We start from the raw sequence: 16,468 nt of genomic DNA, 5'->3' as shown, positions 1-16,468 counted from the left end.
TCAATCGGAACAAATTCAATTTTAATTTTTATTATTATTTATTATTATAATTAAATATATTTCCTTTGTTTACGTGTATTGTTACACACTGTTAATACAAAGCGATACGATTTACAGAGTAGATAATTGAACGGAGAATGTTTCGTTTAAAGTTATGCGCGTCCGGATACGGAAGCGACGGCGGAAGCGACGGCTTAGAACAATTATATATAAGATTCAATTGTGCTAAACCTTATATAGTATTAATGTGTTATAATTTTGTTTTTTCTAATATTGAGATAAATTTTAGAGGTATTTTTGCCATTGCATACGGAACATTTAAGAAAATATTTATAAATATATATAAAAAAGGACAACTGTATTACGAATTTACCATTTTTTATTTGTTTTCCCAAATTTGATGTATTTTTACTCTGTATTATACGAAGTATGTACATTTATATAATATATTCAGTCTTATCCTTCGCTCTGAAAAATTTTAATTTTAAGCTGTTTATATAAACTTCCTGAAAACTGAATTTTTAGCTCCTGGTATTTAAAATAATATTAAAATACCAGTATTGATTATTTGCTGTGTAATATGAAAATATCACGAGAGTTTTTTTATTTTTTTATAATAATGGTATTTTTACTTTTTTACATAAAAAAATATTCCATTTACAATTTCACATTTAAAGTAAATTTGTCACTAAATTTTGTTTGCTTGCTCATAAAACATTTTTTCGGACTATAAGAGTGCTAAATAAAAAAATTTCCCCTGAAATTTTACGTTAAAGAATATCAAATAAGTATAACATAATTGTGTATATTTTTATCATTTTATATCTCAATAAGTTGTATTGAAACATTATTTTAGTGCTATAATTTGACAAATGTGTGGTGACACATATTATATTTATCTTATATAAATATAATAATGCGCCGACCAGGGCAAATACTTCCTTTGTGATCATCAACCGAGATTCTCCCGTCAGTTTTGCCAAAGTACCGCGTAGCTCCAGGTTAGCCAGCTGAACCGGCCCCCATAATTTTATACTAAAATATTTTTTTGTATTTCTCATATTATTTTTAATTTTTTTACCGCATTATTCAAAGCTTTAATGTCAGTTTATCTAGCAGCCTTGGTTGAAGCTGTTATAAGTCATAAATAGTAATTAGGAAAATAATAACAATACTCCATTAGTTATTAGTAAAACGCGATATATTTGTCATGCAGTAAAAGCACGATTGCTTGCTTAATACTACTGCACCTTAAAATTATCTATAAAAAAGACTAATGCGGTCAATCGACCATATATATTACTCATCTAGTGTATGCGATATTATCAATAATAATAATTGTATAAAAGCCTCGCTCATTACGCGTCCATTTTAACGTCGAATCACAGTGCTGTATTTAATAATCAAAATATAGTAAATATCAAAATATTTAACCAGTTTTTTGCTATATCAATTTAAGCCTTAATCTATATAAGAATAAACAAAAATGTATTTAGATTAACTTTACGTTCGTACAGAACCGGTTAACTAGTAATAATTCTAAGATTCTGATGATTCATCTTATCAGCGAATAATTGCTAGTAAGATTTAATCGTTCGCAGAAAGCATCTTAGCTTCTTGAGATTCTTGAAATTACCGGCAAGGTGAGTCGGCATCGTGTGAACGTAAGGTAAGCGCAAACCTAATATTCACGGTGCGTTTCGTTCCTGATACGTACAAATGCCCCTTACGTGAGATCGAGGCCCCTTCGATTAACAGCGGTTCTATCTCACCTGCTTTAAAAGAGGTTAAGTGACTCGCACGGATCGCGTGCCGCCGCTTCCGAACAGCCGACGTTGCGGTGTCGTTTCCGGGAAAGCGGCTTCGAATTTTCTTCCGGCATTCGCGGGCTATGACGCCGCTGGAATATTTTTCATCGAAATGAAAATGCCAAAAGATCTATACGGAGCGTTCGACATGACTCTTTGCTTTCAAAAAGCAAATTTGTATTATATACTAAAATACGTGCATTGTCTTTGGATAGTATTAGCTTAGTAATAGTCTTGGCGGAAGCTTTCGTTTTCGTGTCACTCTGTACGCCCGAGTGAGCTTTTGCGCGCTTTTTCGCAAATTTATTATAATTCCAAATTAAGTTATTATAACATTAACGCGAATAAAACGCACACACTGTAGGTAGAGCTTATAAGTATAGACTTTAATGTCGCTCTTGCGGAACATAAAGGCTGTCACTGTAACTTGGGCGTGCATATAAAACTAAACCTATTTTAATTGAGCTACTAATTAATGAACGTTTGACGCTTCCATAAAGACAACTTATAGTTAGTTTAACTGAATCGTTTAATAGTTACGAAACCACCATAATTATATATTCAAGAAAAGGATATTTAAAGTTTGAAAATGCATATATATTATAAGTAATATAAAGCTTAGATTAAATATATAGCAGTATTTAATAAAAGCGTACAATAAATAAGTTATTCTTTTGCAAAATTAAATAAACATATATTAAATATATCAATTCAGAAATTATTCTAAATATATAATGAAATAAGTTGTGATGTTCTACTGAGAAGTCTATAAAATATCCATGACAACCTCTCAATAAATTTGGCGTGGAAGGTAAAAGGAAGCCACTATGTTAAATTTATTTTCCAAGAAAATTCATTTGCTTTACAAATATACTATACAAAAAAAGTCTTAAAAAAATAATTAGAATAAAATTTATAGCGTTTAGTATTTATTTAAATAATAAGCACACTTTGTATAATTTAATAATTAATTTAAAAACAAGTTTTTTAACGTTTGGATTTTTTATGACTTCAATAACATCTTAAATACTCTTTATATACCAACATTTTATAATTTTATCCAACAACACACTAAAAAAGAGGTTGTACCGAGAAACGTTGAAGAATCCACCCCCGCATTACTGCTTATCAATACTGCAATAATTCACCGCAGGGAGGATATTAAGGAGTCCTCCTCCGATCTCTCATATAATTAAAAGCCATAACAAAGAAATAAAGGAAACAAATAACTGTTAAATAATTTTATATCTTAGTAACACCCATTAAGTCCAATGTTTAATAAATATTTATTGTAACATTCTAAATAAAAAATAAGGTCTTACTACTATTATAGACATATCAAATCAAAATAAATTATAATATTTATTTATTTTCATAATTAAATATGATAATTAAGTAAAAACACATAGCTAACGTTAAAATTATAACTGTTTCTAATAATATATATGTATAAGTAAAAAACGATTTCTTTACAATTTTGAAGAACAGATATTAATATAATAAAGGTATTTCAAAGACACAGTATTTATTTAAAAAATAACTTATGAAATAAAATTCTAATAAAACCATGTAATAGATACATAATAAATCGTAAAGTCAATAAAAATATTTTTAAAATGGTTTTTTGTAGCATCATTAATATAACTTTAGTGTCTGAGGGTCTTAACTCAACTTCTATTCCTATTATAATGTATTTTTTTATTCAAACACATAAAATTTAACCAGCTAATAAAACGTTTTATATTTGCTTTGCCATTCTGTATGTCTGGCCGATAATTATACCCAGTACTGAAACTCGCCACCTACTGCTAAATATTAATTTTACAAGTTTCTGATAACTTTATTGCTTATGAAATTAGCTTCAACTTTTGGTTTTGTAAGCAGATAATTATTGACAACTTTTACAAGACGAAAGTTTTGTTCATTGAAATATTTATCTCAGTCTCTCTGTACAACCGCCATACTCAATTTGTTCACATTATCAAATGACTTGTAATCGGATTGATGTCGGTTGCGAGACGTGAGCGATAAACATGTCTTATCTTGAGGTTTACGCTTCAATTTTTTATTTAGAGTCGACGTTTAAGAGTTCGCAAAACGGGAAAAACGAGAAACCCTTTCAATTGAACCCTTTCGAAGGAAGCTGCTTTTATAAATCATTCTTTACGGTTATATAAATATATATATATATATATATATATATATATATATATATATATATATATATATATATATATATATATATATATATATATATATATATATATATATATATATATATATATATATATATATATATATATATTATATTTTAAAAAATTATCACGAGATTTATATTTATGATCAATATTGACTACGGTGTTAATAATCGCATCTAATATTTAAGAATCTAATTCACTAGTTTGTAGCAATTACATATTGAAAAACCTAATTTTTCTTAAATAGTATTCTATATATCGATGTCAAAATATAATTTGTACGTGCATCAACTTCAGGTTTTGCTGTTTATCTAAGCACGTTGTTACGAAATCTGCGATTAACTTATATAATTTTAGTTATAACATTGTTAATGCCATTCAATGCTGTATCATATCTATAGTCTTCTTTGCTTTGTGCTTAAATATTAAACTGTTATTTCGACTACCTAACAGATTCTGTATTATTTCAGACTGTTGTATCAAATTCTTATATAATGTTTCGTGTACGACATATAATAAATATTGAAGACGTAAATGTAGACACTTAGGTCTATTTATCGCAGTACACAGAGGAATTAAAAACTTACATGGTAAATTAAAACCCCGAAAATACCCGTACGCTGGAAAGACAAAGTGTCTTTTAAACTTTGAAACCTTTCGACCACGAAACGACGCCCCAGAGGTCTGTTATTTTGCTAAAAGGACAACTCGCAGGATTACCCGAACTTCAATAATTGAATTACACGACACAAATTTTAAAAGTATATACATACAAACTAAACAATTAAATTATGTTCTTATGTACAAATAAATATAATTGCTTATATTTTACGCGATATTATATTTAAAAAAAATATTTACGTGTTTTTCTCCACGTTCATCTTATTATTTTGAATGAGTCTCTCTATATTTCGCAGGAAATTGTCCCAGCATCCTCAGGAGTTTTTACATTTTTTTAGGGTACACTTTTTTTTACAACACGCAGGGAAGGATTTTTATTCGCACTATTTTTATTGGTTTTAATGTTAAAAACACGTTAGTTTGAATATTATTACCCTCACTGCTCCGCGGATAGGAGCATACTGAAAAAAAAATTATCGATCGTTTTTCGTATTGTTACAAACGTTCGATCCTTGAAAACGATAAACAGCACGTAACTGTTAATATTATTATATAGAGCGAAATATAGACTCATTCAAAAAAACCAGATGAACGCGGAAAAAAACACGTAAATAATTTTTAAATGTATATATATATATATATATATATATATATATATATATATATATATATATATATATATATATATATATATATATATATATATATATATATATATATATATATATATATATATATATATATATATATATATGTGTGTGTGTGTGTGTGTGTATATATTGCACTGCACGAATTCTCCACCTCGGAACTGCTGCAAATTGTCTTCCGGAGAGTTAAAAACACATTTCGACGCCCTCTTTAAGACGCCAGACATTCTATTTAGTTTTTCCACGCTCTTAAAGAATTAAATTTACACATTAAGGATCAGTGATTTACATCACTGTGTCTAACTAAACCCTCTGATCATTTTTTGTTGTTCTATTTTACATTTAACTTATATTTTTTACCATAGGATAGCGATAAAAATGTCGAGGTTTGATTATGAGGATGGATTTTGTGACTGATGCAATTAAATATTTATATTCCAGTCTCATATTACCATACTATAAAAATGACTAGTTGTGACATGTAGAGGAAGAATTGAGACGAAAAATTGCTTAATTACAGTGACAACTCTCTTAGAAGCAAATATAAGATAGGATAGATCACGTCCTTGGGGATAAGGAAAATAACGAGATGGAAGAAAAATTAAATACACTTTGGTGATTTACATCGCTCCGCTATGCCTTAACCCCTTGTTGTTTCCTTTGCTAATTTACATCCCGCCATCGCCGCTTTATCACCATCGGATCGCGATAAAAAGACTCGGAGCTCAGTCGACACTTTTATGAGCGCCCATCCGCAAAGACAAAACCGTCTTGTCTTCGCGGGCATAAATCTTATTTTCATTTCGGAGCAGCGCCCCGGTTTTATTTGGCGAAAGATCGTATTTCACGTTCTAAAGCACTTCGTAGCTACGGCTCTCGGTTCGTATGAATTCCGACGCCTGGTGTTTAGAGTAGTTTTCCCGACGCCTGCGGTGGTTTTCCCGACGCAACGAAAATCCCAACGCCGTGATTTCGCCACTGGGTCGACTGTACTGCGGGTGGCTCTTATTACTTTTACATAGCGTGCTGCTGTTCTTCGCATATTTCATATCGGATAAAATAAATCAAAGGGAAAGACGCAAAAAGGCAAAAACAGGCGAAACAAGAGAGAGACGCATTACACAAATTCGATTGTTGCGTCGCATATACACACGCATCTACAGAACCTATAAAATAACACTTTCTTGAAGATTTTAAGAATCTAAATTAATGGTAAAAATAAATTTACTTCTATAAATGTTGTCTTAATATTTAATATTTTAATGCAAAATTATTTTATTAATATATAAATTTGATCATTTCTAATATACAAATTATAGGCGCAAATGACCGTTATATTGTTGTATTTTATTTTATTTTTTTCGTATTTCTTGCAAAAATACAAAAAAAAATATATTAGTCATATTTACTTAAATTATATTGTGTTAAGTTTGTAGTATTTAAATAAAACAATAAAAAAAATTAAAAAAAAAATATTTTTGCGCAAATAATTGAGCTTATAATCAGGTTGTTTTTTTATAACAATAAGTTTAATACAATAGTGGTAACAACACTGTATATTTTTGTTAATATCATTATTTAAAGTATATATTCTTCATTTAACGATTTATCCATTTTTGTGATTTTACTTATAAACTTTTCTTTATAAGTATTATAATTTAAGTATCCAATGATTTTTTCATATATAAATTTACTACTTATTTATCAGTTACATTTCAGACTCTCATATATCCTTAGCTATGTGCATATGAACCTGCCTAGTTACGACAGTATATATTGTTAACATGTCAACATTACCTAACTCATTAAAATAGTATTTACATATATCTCAAAAATGCATGGCCGCTTTATATATATATAATATGTTAAAATAAATAAAAAATATTTGCATTGCGAAATACTAGCTATTTTACGTGGTAATGTTCCCTATTTTTATCTAATTTTGTATATATTCATGATCCATATATAACATTAAGATTGAATCATCTTCCGGTAAAATGCGCAGGCTTCATCAAAATAGCTTTAGCCATCATTGAATAGTAAGTGACAGGCGGATAGACATAGCCTTTATGTCAATATAAGTGAGTAAGAAATAACTACATGTTTTATTCCTTAACACTTTTATAAGTTTATGTATTCTAATAAATAATAAAAATATATACATACATATATAAGGAATAATTTACTTTTTATTGTAGCTATGTATATAAGGTATTACTTTTACTTAATAGAATTATTTGTAGCTTATTGTAATCTAATTAAAGGCTAAGCTTCATAAATATATTTATTAACTATATGTTTGTTTTTTCTCTTTACAATTCTATAGTTTTCTCATACGTCAAATAAATTAATATGTATTGTAGTATGTACCCAAACTACAGAACGTCATAAACGATAGTGTGTTGATCTATATCTGATCTGATTTTAAACTTCTATTTACGCTTGCCTAAACAATGATAAATTTGTATTCGTATATAAATTTCAATGTATTTTACTTTTTAACTACTTAAAAAATATTTATAGGGTGCTGCTTCATTTTGCTGTATATTGATAGCACTGTGATAAATTTAAGCTAGAGCTGTGACGTCGTGTTACATTTATGATTCGTAATGTCCTCTGCTGTGTAAACTATATATGTATATTACCCTTCTAACATATTATTTTTATGCATCTTATTATAAAATCTGATATTTTATAATAACAAAAACAGAGTTGTAATCAGTAAGGTTAATTATAAATATATTGTTTATTGTTAGTTATTTGCAAGATAATTGCATATTTTTTGTATATATGTAAGTCAAACATGACTTGATTTTTAGCAAATTTTGCTACTTTTCATGTTATATAAAATATAGAAAGCGCATACCCAACATTCGTATTTGAACTCTGAATCTAATCTTAGAACTATATATGGACTTATCATCATGGCATAATATGTATTTGAATATGAAATTCCACTCGTATACGGCTTTTCCAGCACAAAAATGAGACATAACTTGTTGTGACACATAAAATCTATTTTATGAGTTTGTAAAATTAATAAAAATACTTGTATAGCGTATATATTTGTGCATATATTTTGTATAATGTATGTATATAAATAGGTAGAATTAATTACTATAATAAATGTATATATGTATATATATTTAATATCTGAACAAAAAATCGTAAACGTGTCGATATGTTAAAACCATTTAGTTGCAACTAATTGCATGTAAAAAAATAAATGGTAGCAATTAGTTGCTAATTGCATGTATTAAAAAAGGTATATATGTAGTTTTTAACTTGATAATATTCATCAAATATGTGACAAATCAACTGAAATATGATATATAACGAGATTTCTTGAATAGTTTATATATTATTTTGTACTTTTATTTTTAAAATACAATAAATAAAATATAAAAATAATTGAAATTGTGGCGACCTTTTTTCCACCCCAATGAAAATATCAATGTTTCTCGGAACCACTCTATAATTGCTAAATTGATGAAATTATTATAGTACGTTTTTAGAAAGTTTCAAAAAACCCCTCTCCTTACAAGACGCCAGAGATCTATACGATTTTAAGCTTGATTTTAACTTTGGCTTATAATTTTGTTGCTTGTCGAACTGCCATTAGCCTTACTTTGTCCTTGGCCGGTAGATTTCATTAAAGACACAACGCAGATGACTTGACACAGAGCTTTCGATTTCGGTTCCTATCTCTAAGGATAAGGGCAGCTTATCGTTCAGATGTTGTTTTATGTCAACGGTAACTAAATAGCACTATATTATATTACAATGTGTAGTGGTAGAGTGCCGTGAACTGAGATTATTTTTTTCTGAATGTAAAATTTCGCTTTCTTGTAAGCTGTATTTTATTACTAAATTTAAACTTATGGCTTTTAATACGTTTTAATATACTCTTTTTAAGTGTGTGTTGTAATATAAAAGACGCTTTAAAATGTTTTCCATATATAGTAACTTTTACTAATAACTAAAAAAATGTTATATAATTAAAACAATTTATGTATTTTTTAAATTATTTTAATAAACATTGTATTTTAATATCATTAAATACAACACTAATTATTGTACAATCGGGAAAACTTCACAGACATTCAAAGTTAAGATTAATGATCGTTTCAATTTTTTTTAAAACGCGTCTTTATTAATATTAATAGCTTTAGGTGGATCCTCGCAATCACACATACACAAAGTATTATTTTTTTACGTGGAGCAAAAAATAAATTAAAAAAATCGTCCTCAATGTCTATATATTTTCATACTCTCAAGGGAAATAAAGATGAAAATTCATACCGAAAATTTTCGTTGTGCGTCCTTCCCGAGATTAATTACGCCGTCATACACATTATTAAATGATGCGCCTTTTTTCGTCGTATTTTATATCTTCCCTCAACCGACAGATTCCCAAATAGTTTCAGGTTGGTTTCGAAACGCGAAAACTTTATGTTTCATTCCGAAACTATTTCTGTATATTACACTGGCCACATGTAAAGAATTCGACTCGAGTTGAATAATTGCGCAGCGTTGCTTCGCAAAGTTGCCGGCGATATGTAATATTAAAACATGAGAACCAGCTGTGTCACCCAGCTTCGGTAGGGGTTAACTTAGAATATCAAATATTCGTTTATATAAATTTCAAACCTATAAAATACACAGTGCGTGCGTTTTATATCGGGGAAAGGTATGAATAAAAATCATTGAACCTAATTTTTACATTCCTTTTACACGCCGTTGAAGATCGATTCAAATATGTAATTAACATGCACAATACAGCACATGTGAAGCTAATAATTTAACTTTTAAATTAACTCAATTAATTTAATAAAAACATAATATCAGAGGTAATAACTTATAATGCGTTACAAACGACTATTTATTTATCTGACATCACAGTCAGATAAGATGTATGTACGTGACCTGGCAGCACTACAGTGTAACCACTGTTTTGACATGCTGCTGTTAATTGGCGTTTGAAATTAAATTTAGTTAAAATTTAACTACCCATAACGACAAAACAATAATACAAAGAAACATTTTATAGCTGTGTTACACCTGCATTAATGATCTCAACGTGAACAAACCGCAGTGTGTACTATGTTATAAATTATTAGGTATTGCATTATTAAAGCTCAATATCATTCAAACACATTTACTAGTAAATATATTTATTATTATATTTATTTTTTTAAACCTATTTGGCCTATATTATCAGTCACAATTACTTTGCATGAGCAATATCTTTACTAATTTCCATATTAAAGAATTTGTGCACAATATAATAATTTTCTTTGGTGGTTTATGGGCAATGCATCTCTCTTGTCAACTCGATGAATACTTGGAAACCGTCAAGATCAGGTAATTGAGCTATAGGAGTATATATGTAAAGTCCCGTTTTGGTATTAACTGGCCTTCAATGTTATTAAAAAATATACCCAATAGTGAAACCGCGATGCCAGATTATTTATCATTTTTTATGGCATTTAGAGATGTAAAAAAAAAATTATTTATGAATTTCTTACATATCAAAGATTGAATGTTATGATTATGAAATTGAGTATATATCTAATATTCTTCACACTTCATATAAAACGTTTCAATACATAATATTACCAAAACTATTTTAATTTAATTAGCAAAATTGTAGAACTAAATCTCCTCTGGGATAAATAGTAAAACAAATAAAACTGATTTACTAAAAGGTGTCAACTCTTAATTGAAGCACGAAGGCAACACTGAAATTACCTTCGAAGGGCGTTCTCGCAGGAATTTAGTTTAATTCGAAACCGCAGCTTGTCGCGTGCACTACACTCTAGCATTTGACTCTGACGGAGTTTGGGACTTTGACAAATTATTCTACACCCGACACGCTGTGTCAAGATACGCAATCTCTGCAATGCAACGAATATTCTGCGAGCGTATAGTTAAATTGGCCATACGGTTGCGACAATGCTTAACTGCTATTTTCGCCGTTTAATATACCATTAAGACTTCAATATGAAACGAAATAAGCTGTCATATATCCCAAAGCAATTTGCTTCATATCGAATAGTCATTCACTGCTTTTAAAATAAGTAAATTAATTGCTACAGGCCCGTTCATTGTTGAAATCGAATAATATGTCTTAATAACATAGTACAAGTTCATTCAGTCGTTTTCTTAATTGGCCAACATTAAAACTCGAGCTTTCGAGCTTTTCATTTTAAGGTTTAAAACATAGAATTGACGATGTTGTCGGCACCCAAACGGCATAAAGTATAAAGGAAGATCTTTTCGCAAAGAAATATTTAATATAGCACTTTGAATCTTACGAGACATCAAACCTAAAGAAATTACTTAAGGCTCAGACGAGAGGCGAAATGTATTAATCAACCCGTGGCGTTGATGCAGAACAATCACCTAATTGAAGGATTGCGTCAATACAACACTATAATATTTAATTTATTAAGAAACTAATAAATCAAAACTTGTGTAAACAGACAAACCAATTTGTGTATGTATAATTTTATGTGAAATTATCTAATGAGCTTTGTAAGCAAATCTATCTTAATTATATAAAAAAATCATTTATAACAGTTATAATGCCAAATAAAAATAAGTATTTTTAAATGTCGTTATTTCATGATAATCTAATCAAATATATGTAAATTATAATTAAAACAAGTAGATATTAATAATTATATTAAAAATTAAAGTAACAACTTTTATTTAAAAAGTAATAGATTTCTTCTTTAAAAAACTTGAATGGCACTCAAGTGAAAACTGCTAGTTAATTGTCCACTCGCTGTAAATACTCGGACGAAAAATGCCTGATAATTGATAGCTCTGAATAGCTATAAACAATATAAATCGTACAATATGGAACAAAATATATTAAAAACTCAACAACGATGTAAAAAATAGCCATTTTCGTTTGTAGCTCGACAAAAATTCTCACAGGCAGAACATTTTCCATTAACTCTGGTCAAATGTACAGAATGGCATTCAACGTTAAAATCCGCATAAAGTGCACATATGTACCCATGTATGTATGTTGTGTATGTACCTACATACATACATACACAGTGACAGCATGGCATTTTGACCGCACCGTGGTCAGATGCTCTCAACCATTTGTTGGCGGAACATGTTATCAATTGGGGATGCTAGGATGTACCGAATGACACGCACATAAAATCAAATTGGTGGTATGGTTAGCGGTCTCTCATCAATTGTACTATTTTCAATTAAGCCCTAGCTTGACATCCCTTGTAGAAATTAGCGTCAGGCATCTGTAGTTCTCGACAAATTTAATTAGTGTTGTAAAAATTAAAATAAAAATATAAGCAAAATACCATTAAATTAAGATTTAATACTAGGGTCATTAGTAAATTAAAACGATTAGTAAATATCAATATAACATACTCGAAAATATCGTATAAAAGCCAAAAATATATATAAATCACAAATAAAAGAAAAGAGTTTATGTATATACATCTTCCCGCGTAACTGAAATGCACAGATTCCAAATAAAGACCAAAAAAAACCGCCAAAGGTTAACGTCATATTCGACAATCGCGCAACTACAAATAAAAGTACTTTACAAATTGCATAAAAATACACTGGCTCAGATTACAGATTAAAGTAGTTGGTCTCCCAGCATCACTATAAATGACGAAGACGGTTTGGGACTTTAGTATGTTTAGTAGTATTTCATCAAAAAAGATCCTTATAGATGTTTGAAATATTAGGATATTATATACAACTTTGTCTCACTCTCCGCTGTATATCGAGATCACCTTTTGCTATGACGCACACTCTTTTTTTTTGCAATTATAGATTATTAATAAATTATAAATCTATATCGTCTATTCGTGTAGATTTAAAAAATATCATTTCTCTCAACATTTACTTAAATATCACAACAACGTTGCACCAAGACCTGAATGTTAAATAAACTCTAATTAGTGCCACGGCACATATCTAGAAAACCGTTCGAGCAAAAGCGAAAAAAATGCAATTTACTTCCTCTATTTCACTGTTTGTAAACACTGTTTTTCCCTGCTTATCAACGAGTATTTTTTTAAATAAAAATAAATACTTCACGCGAGGAAAAATATTTAAAAAGGTAACATTTCTGAAAGGGCAAAAAATCATCCGGTGTAAAGTTTTTTTATTTAAGATTTTTGTATTTTTTCATACTATATTTTTAACTTTAGTTTTTTACTATACTATATTATAGTATATTTTAACTTTATGTTAATGTATACTATTTATATGCATTTATATGCTTTGTTTATTTATTGTTTATCTTCTGTGGCAACATGACAACTGTTAGTCCAATGCGATACAATCAAGTAAACACAATTAACAACTACTAAGTAAGGACATACCAGACACCAAATTAAAATAAAAATATCTATTTTTTAATGATCATATAATATTAAAAGCTTTTAATCACAACCTGGTAAATTTTAATTTTATACATTCATTATTATATTTATCTGCAACATTAAAAAAATAAAATAAATATTTACTTTATGACGATCGATCTGCATTATAATTATAAATAAATTAATTCCTATCTTTTAGATAAGGTATAAATTGAAAAATATTAAAATTTATATAAGATTCGAATCCAGAACTTTAGGATATTAGTATTTTAATATTTATTTTCAAAGATAAATATATAATAATGTTGTTCTCACCGAAAATCTCATCTATAATACTGCTGAAAATAATAAGAATAGAAAAGTTGTTGATACCAATCCAAATAAGCTTCTATTTTTTTTATAATGTCGTGCTTAAAAGATTATATCATTTTGTTATTAAATTTATCTTAGATAAGATATCATTACAATATGTTTAATGTTTGACAAAAGTCGTGCTAAATTGTTATGATAAAAATATGTGATTAATGCGATACAATAGTTTCATTAAAAATATTTGACAATTGTTAAATTCTTACCATACATTTATTGCCATATGATCTTATGTTTCAATTAAAAATACTTACCTAGAATTGATCCAATTTAGTATCTTTTCCTTGTCGTGTATTAGTGAAAACGGGAAGTAATTTTTTATATAAATACCAAGAAGTCGTCTATCACTATTGTGTTTCTGACAAATATGTATATGCTCTTTATTTATAGTTTCTCGTTTGTCAATTCAAATATTTTTTTTCAAATCGTGCAAATATGATGGACGATCGAGGTCGTCTTTCTTTATTATCAATGTCATGTATATGATCGATGGTGAACATATATATATCCGGTAATTAAATTTCATTTTATGTCTCGTAAATCAAACGTTTTATTTTTTCGCTTATTCTATTGTTAAATAATATAAAGATTCTAATAAATTTTAAAGTGCTTTCTAGAGTGACTCTAATTTTCATAGCTACATTTTAGACGTGGAAATGCACTAGCTATATAAAATTGAAATAATTTTAAACAACGTACTTTATTGCGAAACATTCTAAATGGAACTGCATTAAAAACAAATTAAAAGTATAAAGTAATTATCTGTGAAATTTTATTAAATAAGGCAGTATATTAAAAAACATAAATTTGTAATATAATTTGCAATTTGTATAGTAAAATATAACGGTACTTAAAAATAGAATACCTATCACAAATTTGATGTTCATGCGAGAGTCAGTGATCAGGTATTCTATTTTTAGTTTACACACATGGAAATGAATTCCTGTATCGCATAGCACATTTTCCCCTCGGTAGCGCATATATATCGTTAGTCCTGTCCCTTCCTTTTATGCCTACCCCATTTCGATCACGATTGACTGATAGTTCCGATATCAAATGTCAAAACGCAATAGTCGCTAATGCGCCATCAATCAAACGAGAGAACCCAATCCGTCAGGTGCTGTCGTTAAGTTTTTTGTCGATGAATATCATCGCTATAAAATTAAATAATAATAGAATATGTTGCGATATGAAAGCTTTAAATGCATATATTTATTTTATACTGTGATATGACCTTGAGTTTATTTTTGCATACATATGTATTTATTAAATGAATCGATCAAGTCAATGTTTTAAACATACTGACAGAAACTAAAATGAATAGTGTTGTCTAAAATATTTTTAAATAAATTATTTAATCTATACAAAATTACAAAAAAAATATTGTTAAGCATAGCTTTGTAGAGACCATAAAAGAAGGTATCAATATGAACCTCTAAATTCTTTCGCATCTGGTGCAATTATATTTATTGCTGTCCTGATACTTGTTCAAATACAAAATAACAAAGAAATTAATCCTTTTGATTAAGTCGACCATTCAGCACGAACAGACAAAACAATAGCTTGCTTACATATCCTTGGAAAAGTGAATACCTCTATTATTCTACAAATTCCAGCGTTAACCTTTTTTAGTCAACCCATGTAAGTTTTTGGACAAAGGCGAACATCGGTAGAGGGAAACGGGGAAGAAATAAAATGAAAGAATTACTGATCTTCTCCCATTTCTTCGACAATATAAAAGCCAGAATTTTTCCTTAAGAAAATGATGCCTACAAAACTGAAACTGCCCATATATAGACCAGACGTCGCAACTCTTATTGTATACTGTCGATTTCTTGGCAATTACTCTTAGCCGTGATATGTATGAAATTACACTATTTGTAATTTACCATTTGTGTAATTTCCGTTTCACCAAAAGCACAGAACGAACTTCGTGACATCGTTTTCTGTTTCCTTTCAGTTCATGTGACACTCATTTTCCAAGTTTTTTTATCAGTTTTAAATGATTAATACCTGATGAATTACCAACACCTAATGTTGTATTAGCACTTAAATTAATATGATTGGTTCTGACTTAATTAGCATCCTCAAGAAAAACGCACACGACTAGACACGACCAAAATCTCCAGTCACAAGAGCAAACTTTGATATGCTTTATGTTTATTCATTAAAAAATATTTTTCTTTAAGTATTCTTGAAAGAAAAATAAAATCTTTCTTATTCTTAATATGATATATGAGTAAATGCTTTTTTTTTATTATAAGTCTCCCGTTAGTTTTATTTCAAGAAAGTATTTTTGTCTAGAACTTTAATGTATTGTACTGTGCTGCTAATTTTAATTGTTTAACTGACAGTTTTGAGTCATTTCAGTTTTTAATGCTACGCTATACATAATAAGCTATTCTGATTAATATTTCTAACTGATTTTCGTTCAAAATATATTGTTT

The sequence above is a fragment of the Plectrocnemia conspersa genome, unplaced genomic scaffold (assembly GCF_051122295.1).
Source record: "Plectrocnemia conspersa isolate PC_06_02 unplaced genomic scaffold, ASM5112229v1 ptg000007l, whole genome shotgun sequence".
NCBI classification, from domain to species: Eukaryota; Metazoa; Arthropoda; class Insecta; order Trichoptera; family Polycentropodidae; genus Plectrocnemia; species Plectrocnemia conspersa.
This window is presented reverse-complemented; position numbering follows the sequence as displayed.